General features: G+C 37.1%; 1 long non-coding RNA gene across 1 annotated transcript; it reads right to left on the bottom strand.

The window, feature by feature from the left end:
• Positions 1-404: 404 nt before the first annotated feature.
• LOC140168911 (uncharacterized) lies at positions 405-3504 on the bottom strand. The gene is made up of 4 exons (XR_011861283.1): positions 3433-3504; positions 2528-2617; positions 1853-1955; positions 405-482 (listed from the first exon to the last, which is right to left on the bottom strand). It is a non-coding gene; the product is annotated as an uncharacterized lncRNA (long non-coding RNA).
• Between the last annotated feature and the right edge of the window lie 4307 nt (positions 3505-7811).

Raw genomic sequence — 7811 nt, 5'->3', positions numbered from 1 at the left:
CTTTACAAACATTAGCCTTTCATATACTGAATTAACATCAAACATACATGTTATAAATTTTTCTTATGTATTTTATTGTTTTAACTCCCTATTTTTGCCATTATCTCAATTTCAAATTTGCCGCCTTTGGCCCCATGGACCAAATTATAATTATGCTGATGTAAAGGTCTGACTGATATATATAAATTACCGAACCTGAAAGAAATGCAACTTCCAGGTATTTCTAAATGCATATTGGGAATTGGTATCTATAAATCAAGTGAGACTAAGAGCCACTGAATCATTTTAAATTTGAGACTCGGGTTGAGTCTCGAGCTCAAATAGTTGAGCCGGGTCATTTGAGTAGACATTTTACTAGTCTGGTACTGAAAGCCTTATGTTTTACAGAGTCTATACTTACTAACCTTATATTGTGGTGTGCTAAACTCAGTTGTTTCCTGGTTTTAATCAGATGATGTGATAGCACAAAGCAGTTCATCTTACTGTATAAAATGTAACAAATTAAAGCAAAAAACATGTTAACAGCAGACAAACATTTTTTGTAAGTGATTGACACTCTAAATTGGTGATAATAATTTGAAAATTAATCTTCACTAATATTGTAGTCTGAGACTTGTATGTGTTAAAATCTGTTCTTTTTACAGATCATGATTTAAAAAGTGATACGCCATTTATTTAGGTATTTTAAATGTTGACAGTTTAACAAGGAGGCTATATAAACATGCAGATTCAATAGATTACGTAACCCATTGTTCCTTTGATGCTGACAGGCTATTCATAAAAGTGGTACCATTGTTTCAAACAAAAGGGTTTGGTCATTAAATTGGTAACTGACGTCATATGAACACTTCACACAGCATTTGCATTTGGAGGCAATAGGCTTGTCAATAAACATGAAAACTGATGAGTACCAATCATTTTGATACAGCCCGTACCGGCGTACGCTTTCCCAACTTCAATATTTTAGCTAATTAATCATCCCCCACTTTCAACAGCAAATCTACTCTACACCCATCACCTTGGTATTCTGTTGTGTCAAGGTGTCATGATCCATTTAGGCTAGGATTTGGGGGTAATTTTTTGCCTAGGTACCCTATGTAATTTACGGATGGGTACAAGTTTCACCAGGGATCAAGCCCAGGGGGCCACTGGTCATTGAACAGGGGGTATCATGCGTTGCCAAAGATTCAAGTAAAAAGGGTCTTTTTTCATGATCAGGCACTGTACTTACTTATCGTGAATATACATCTAAAACAAGGAAATTTGAGAAAAAGGGTATATACCTTGTACAATAAATCAGTGTTTAGGGTCCTTTGAGACAAATGTAGTATGTAATAAAGGTTAAAAGTTATTAACTTTTGAATTTGTGTTTTCCCAGTTATCATGAAGGGTTTTAGTGTCAAAATGTGACTCATTTACTTGCTTCTAATGGGGGCAAAAATAATGTCAATACTTATTTAGGGTATGAAATTGCACTTGTCATACTTGTTTAGGGGTGCATTTTCAGACCTCGTAAATACTTGTTTAGGGTGCTATTTGAAACTTCTTGGCCACGCATGATACCCCTTGTCAATGACCAGTGCCCCCACCCCCCAAGTCAAAGTGGAGTGCAAAGTTGGCACTTATTTTTGAACTTACAACTTAATCATATTTTATATTTAATGTAAACAAGTTTTAAACAACAGCAGCTTTGTTTGACAATGAACTCTGGCCTCTTGTAATTTGATTTTGTGGCTAGTAGGCCAGTGCAAAGACTTAAATAATAACCTTCACATATCGAGCAAGCTGGTTTTCACAATTTTCCACCAGGTTTCAATTTCCGATTTACACTTCATGGTATCCACCAACTTACCTTCCACTATAAACAAGGTGATTGAAAACAATGAGGGTTAATTTTGTTCAACTTTTGGTGTGCTGGGAGATATGGTCATACAGGAACTAGTATTCGTTCATTCCTGTTATGGAAGAAAATAAAAGCAACAAAATGAAGTTAAGTGTGTGGTAAAAGCTGTTTCCACCAATATCCTGATCTTGAAAATTGGGAGCAAATCTAATACTGATAAAGAGTACTGATCATAATATTACAAATAGCAGAATAATCTCATTCAATAATTGAAATTGAGAACAGATTGCACTGCGAGTAAAATTCTCAGATGCTAAGGCACAACATCCTTGTTGGTCCTATGGCGCTATCGGTGCCCGAAGAGATACCGGTGGTTCTTTTGATCAAAACCCTCAACATTTGTACAGTGCATTTGTCTGGATGATAACATAAGCCCCACACATGTGTGGGGGCCAAAAATTGCCCAGTAAGCATTAGATCCCCCAACCCAAGCTTCAGAGGGTTGTGGGCCCTTAACCCCACACCATGAACCTCTAGTTGCCTGCTTCGGTACACTCCTGCGCTCTTCACCAACTTCAACTTTAAGATAATTAATCACCCCTCCCCCGTTTTCTACAACAATAAGATCACCCTGACCTTGATATCCAGTTGTGCCATGTCATGATCCACTCATTGTCAACTTACCTTCCAATAACAAAGGTGATGGAAACGGCATCAATTTTAAGGTGTGCTGGGAGAAATAGTCATGTATACCAACTTAGCATTCATGGATTCCTGTTCTGGAACAAAATAAAAACAAGAAATGAAATGTATGACAAACAAATGTTTCGACCAATATCATCATCTTGAAAATTGAGAAGAAAAGTGTTACAGAATACAAATTTAATTTAGAAAATTTCAGAATTTCTGTTTTCCATTCCATCCTGAGATACAACATTTTAATAGTTCTTCAACTGTTTTTGGAATGAAGAGCTTGATTACGGTACATAAACATCCATGATCCACATTCAAATAAAGCCACACATGCATGCTTTGCCTTTAAAAAAATCCAACAACCAACCCACATATGGACTTAATAATTTTTCTTCACCTTAATAGATCCCCTCAAGCTTCAGAGGGCCTGCACCATGGACGCACCAGGGATTCACCCCTGGTCCCTTGCAAAGGGGCTTTTAAACCCCACACCATATGGCTTAAAGCTACATGCTTCAGAACTCGGCCTATGCACTTTTCAGGCAGGCCTCGGAATAGGCCAGAATTTCAGAGGGCTATTTGGGCCCTTGATCTTAAAAAAAATGTTTGAGGGCCCTCACAAATTTTTGTGGGCCCAAATTTGGGCCATTGGTTTTAACCTATGAACCCACAAAAAAGTGAGCAAATTGCCACAAATTTTGCGGGCCATTTGGGCCCGCCGGATATGTCTTTTGTGGGCCCTCACTGATTTTCAGGGGCTGAGGGCCCTTGGGCCCTCCGTATTTCAAGCCCTGTTTTCAGGTAATTAATCATCACCCCACTTTCTACAACAACAACACCCCTGACCTTGTTATCCTGTTGTGCACCATATCATAATCAACTCATTGTCAACTTACATTCCAATATAGCTTATGGTGTGTTGGGAGATAATATAGTCAAACAGGAACTGGGCATTGGTGCATTCATATATTCTGGAAAAAAATAAAAACAATAAATTATGAAGATTAAAAGTGTGTGACAAACAAACGTTTTGACCAGGTGTCTGAACTGCTGTGGCAGGACAAAATTCACAAAAAATATCTGATTTTTAATGTCATAGTTTTGCAATTAACTTGTCAGTTAAAAGTGCTCAGGCTTTAATGGGGGCTTCAACCCCCATGAGGACTCTGCCCCCTCAAACCCGGGTTACCCCTCGGTGGGTTTCATCCCTAGACCCCCAATTCCTGTCACACCACTTTCAAAATTTCTTCCGACAGGCCTGGTTTCGACCAATATTCTCACCTGAAAATTAAGAAAGTGTTACTGTTTTGAGGAATATAAACGTAATCTTGGAGATTCCAGGACAAACACTATTTTTTCTTGGCCTTACCTCAGTGTACCCGCTCCCCCTTGACATTGAAATGTGAGACAAAAAAATGTATGTTAAAAGAAGTTGCAGGAAAGATTTTTTATCTAAAAAGTAATGTTCACAGATTATCAGACTTTGACTTCCTATGCACATACTAGGTTAGAACCAGAGAAGATACCTTACACTTCTCACAATGCACACCGTCATCATCCCTATATCTTTGTGTCAAAAATTGCCGTGACAGTACGGCGAATCCTCTCGTTTTTCAATAGCTACGCATGGCGATTGTGTTCGAGATAGGCCGAGCGACTCAGGCTAAGCATAGTACGACTATCATGAGATACCATCAAGTTCTATTCTACACATTATTACGAATTGCGCATGCTCTAGTATCCCATATGGTGTTGCTATTACAAGGAAATTTGATTTGTTTTGCTCACGGTAAAACCAAGGTTTTGATTTAAATACACTAACTTGAAATTAAATACACTAATTAGCGGCCACCACTGTTTGCTCTGGATACATTTTTACTGCATTTTTGGCGTAACGATTTTTAAATTGGAAGTTAAAATTGTGATATATTTAATTTTGAGAATTACAATTATAAGGAACACATTTATGATCCAGGTGCGTGTATAATAGAAAATTCGATCACACGTGTATATCACAATGCATATATGTAAACTTTCTGTATCTGTGTCAACAATAGAATATTGATCACCAACGGAGTATGGGGTTTTATGAAAAAAATATTTATAATATAGCGTGTTGACACTGTGCAATGTATTTCCTCCATTTCAATTTTCTGCAACCTCTATGAACAGAGGACATCCAGATCTTGCAAAATATATTCATTTCTTGACTATCATTCAACAAATATTTAGCACTGTATTCTTAAAACATGAAACCAGAGGGGACCTGTACAAAGTAATAGGGGTGTCATTTGAAGTAGGGAGGTGATGCATCATTTTGCAAAGGATTCTGGGAAGGGTACATGCACTCAGCTCCAACCGTTTGTTTTGATTTGACGATCACTTCTTCTAAATGGAACAAGTCTATTTTTGAAACTTGCTAATGATGTTTCATCAAATAACCCCTATGCCTTGAGCACATGTTTTTATATACCGGTAGGCCAAGAAAACCCAATTGTTTGGTTGGCCTATACTCAACTTTTCTGGAAAAAAAACCTTTGTTTTTGTCATAGTCTCAAAACTGCATTGAACTTTAAAAAAAAAGAAATTTTAAGATAATGCTTATATAGCCTACTAATGTGTCCAGCCCTCAAATTAACCCATGGCATTTTGCCGTTGGTGCCCATCCCCACTGCCGTAATGCCCTTCAAAATATGCCCTTTACCCAAGGCAGTCACTTGCCGTGCCCTCTAATAGAAGTTGCCTTGGGTGCCCCAGCCCTGCCCCTTTATCATAAAATCATCTATGTTTGTGTGTGTTTTCTTCACTTCTGAAAAATTGCCTTGGTGCCCTTCTCAAATTTTCAACAGTTGCCATGATGCCCTCTTGAAATATTACAAACTGCCGTGCTGCCTTGCCTTTTCAGTGAAAATCCAAGGCAATTATCAACTTGCCCTAAAAAGGTTGCCGTGCCCCTTCAGATCCTTAATTCGAGGGCTGAATGTGTCTGAGGCATTAAAAGCATGATCATATAATCATTGTTACATTAAAAAGCCCAAACAAGGTACGTGTAACATGTAAAAATAGGCCACTCCAACCCCAGACCAAATACTCCGGTATAATATGCCCGTACCGTACTGCAATTTATAAAATCACAACAAATTTGGCTACTAGATAGTGTTGAAACATATGGAATGACTCTCACAATATATTTTCCTTAACAGTGAACATGTTTGCTAAATTGCATTTATTTTTATTAAAGTAATAAATAATGAAATATGTGGGCTATAAATTTAGAGGGGGGGGGGGATATAAATTGTATTTATTATTTGTTTTTACCGTATTCTAAAAGTACCGTACTAAATAATGCTAATGGGAATTACAATTCAGTACATATATTTGAACCATTTAATTTACATTAAATTTTGTTTTTTATCCAAAATATATTGAGTGACAAATTATGGCATTTCATGTTCTAACTTATTATTACCGGTATTGTTTCAATTATATATATCTGCAGCTTGACCAGGGGTGTGTACCTCGGATACGAGGCAAAATTTTCACATTGTCCCGCTGATAGACATCGCGTGTGCTTCTGCTATAAAGAGAGAGCATGTGACATGTTGAAATACAAAATTAGGGACAGCTTTTAAATGAATCTGGATGTATATTTTCTATATGATTAGGAATAATTAGGATTAGGGTTAGGATTCGTTAAAATAAAAGGATTATAAATTGCATATTGAGATAATAGGCTAAACTTTATGTTCCATTGGCAGAAATTTTTCAAAAGTTCTGTAAGTATTATGCAGGCCGTTACCCAACTGTGCACAATAACAAGAACACACCATGAAAACAGGAAATGCTGTGTCATATTGAACCAGTGCCAAGTTCATCGTCCTTTTCTGTGAGTAAAAGTGGATTTTTCCTGAACATGAATGAAGTTTTCAAGCTCAATGCAGTGTGGTCTGGGAGGAACTACCCCTCCCCCCCCCCCCAATGATGATCAGATCTCCATGATATAACCCTCGGCTGCACCTCGAGTCATACAATGCATAATAGGTTTTGTGATCAGCACTCCATAATTTTAACTATAGTCCGATTGCCAGTGGGTATGATGTTATTTTGGTGTCCATAGTTTTGTTTTTGATGGATATTGTGTCTCAAGACCACCAACTTCAAAAACAAGTTTAGGCCGTGTAAAATTAATATTTTGGTTCTTGTCCCCTCCCTCCTCAATTTCTGGGATTTGTCAGATTTTTTTTGATTTTTTAGATTTTTCAATTTTTTTAGACTTTGGAATGATTTATGAAATCTTTATACATATAAATAAGTTTATTAGAGAACAAGCATAACTTCCAAGTCTTTTTGTGTTACTCTAGTGGGTTTATCCCTCAGTATCTCACATTTGAAAAAAAAAAAAAAGGGCCTCATCATTTCCTCGAGCACTGTTGGAGAAGACCAAAAACTACTGACAATGCTAATTTTACATAAAAAAAACAAAAACAAAAAACACCTCCCTCCCTCATCAATCCATGAAAATCCTCTGGACGAGAACCAAAACATTAATTTTATACGGCCTTACGGGTACTGGAACTCTGTCAGCACTGAGCATTTTGAGATATGGCGGGTCAAAGTTCACACAGAGTTCAAAATTCAAATTGCTCAAATGCTGTTGAAAAGTTCCCCGAATTATTCCTCTTGTCATGGCGATCCAGAAAAAGTATACTTTTACCATCTGAGACATTCCCTTCTGGAGTTATAAGCAGAAAGGTCAAAGGTCACTATTTGACATCCACAGGGGTCAAAACCTGGAAAATAGTCTCATATTTTTCATCTTAGTGTAACAACTGAAAAACAGAATAGTTTGCCATAGCTATAATGTTTCGTTACTATGGTAATGTGGTGACAAAGGTCAGTGTCCATTCCAATATCTGTGATTGAATGTAGACCTGGCCCTTTTTGCTACAGGCTGAGTCAAAAAGAAGTAAACTCATGTTTGAAGGGCTGTAACTCGAGATCTGTAAAAGATCTGCTAAAATTGAAAATACAACTGGAAAGAGCAAATTCTACACGTCTAAATAAAAAAAATAATTGTTTTAATTGTTTTCAGCAAACTCAAGTTATACTCATTTGAATAAAACCACCAATTTTTGTAGCTGCACACGGTTTCACTTCCCAAGTAGGGGCCAACCTATTATATTGATTGGTAAGGCGCGATATTCAAATGCAAATAAAGTTCTGTGGCAGGTGTGGTTTCGATCAATAATTCCTACATATTAAAGGGCTCTTTTCA

Source organism: Amphiura filiformis, chromosome 14 (assembly GCF_039555335.1).
Source record: "Amphiura filiformis chromosome 14, Afil_fr2py, whole genome shotgun sequence".
Classification (NCBI taxonomy): Eukaryota; Metazoa; Echinodermata; class Ophiuroidea; order Amphilepidida; family Amphiuridae; genus Amphiura; species Amphiura filiformis.
This window is presented reverse-complemented; position numbering and strand designations above follow the sequence as displayed.